The sequence below is a fragment of the Brassica oleracea genome, chromosome C3 (genome assembly GCF_000695525.1).
Source record: "Brassica oleracea var. oleracea cultivar TO1000 chromosome C3, BOL, whole genome shotgun sequence".
NCBI lineage: Eukaryota > Viridiplantae > Streptophyta > Magnoliopsida > Brassicales > Brassicaceae > Brassica > Brassica oleracea.
Window position 1 is genome coordinate 49133470 of NC_027750.1, and position 1370 is coordinate 49134839.

A 1370-nucleotide genomic window follows, 5' to 3' on the forward strand; every position below is an offset into this window, starting at 1 on the left:
TGGCTAGTTGGTGGAAAGACAGCTACTTGTTGGGAAACAAGCATCCACCTCATCTCTGCACATTCTGGACCAAGCTGCAATGAAACTTCTTGTGGCTTCATCATTTCTGGTCCATCTCTTATCCATCTTATATATTGCATTTGAGATGTTCTGTAGCCTTTCTTGGGTGTTTTCAATGCTGAACTCATGCCATCCTATCTTGTCGTAGGCGTATGCTGATAGCTCGTTCAGTTCCTCATACATTGTGTTGGGGTCAAAATCGGTTACGACGAAATCGATGTCCGAAATTCCTCAGAAAAACCGAATCTCGGTCAAAACTTCAAAAGTCGAGAAAACGAATAGCCAAAACGGATCGCCCGGCGAGCTCGACCATGACACGAGACAGCTCCCCCGGCGAGCACAACCGTGTTGCCAGTCGACTCGCCGGCGAGCTCGGCCGTGACACGAGCCAGCTCGCCCGGTGAGCACGGCCGTGTTGCCGGTCGACTCGCCGGCGAGCTCAGCCGTGACACGAGCTAGCTCGCTCGGCAAGCGAGGCCAATTCTACGTGGACCATTCCGAACCCGGTCCCATCCCATAACCATGCATCTTCGTCCGAAGTTTCCGTAACTCAGTCTTTGGATCCGTGGATACGAAACCAATGTTCCGTCTAAGAAACATCATCGAAAGTATTCGGGAAGTTGGGAAGGTTATGTCCCTCGAACGGTTTCCTATTCTTCGTAGTAGAGCAGGTTACAGTTAACTTAACACCAACTGCCTCGGCTATGCGAAGAAACAGGGTTCCGTTGGAAGAACCATGACTATACAACCGGCTACTTCGCGAGTAAAATCGTAAAAATGCTCAAGTCTCGATACGGCCCAAAGAGGGTCCGAATTGCGGACAATGGCCCATCTATGGTCCCAAAAGACTTGAGCCCAAAGAATGGTATGACGGTTTATCTCATCCGCGGGAAGAGATGAATGTCAAATTTCCGAAGATAATCACAAAGAAAAAGGAAATATGGAAAAGCCCGCTTCACGACTAATCCGGCCCGAGAAGAGGTAAACCGACCTAAAGAGGAGTATATAAGGAGGACCTAGGACGAAGAGGGAGGGAGGGAGAGCATTCTGAGAGCATTCTAAGAGCAAACTAAATACTTATAGCAATTTAGGCATTTTTCCGTTTTTACTATCGAGCAGCGACTCGACTAGGTTAGAACTTTGGTGGCAAGACTAGCGAACATACCGACAGCTTTCGTGGCCTAGGATCTTACATGTTGTTCACGCTCAAACGCGAATTCGGAAATAAGACCTCTTTGTTCTCTTTTCGCTCTTTTACGATTTATTACTTTCGAATCTTTCATATTGATTGTGTTGTGCGTGGCCCAGCA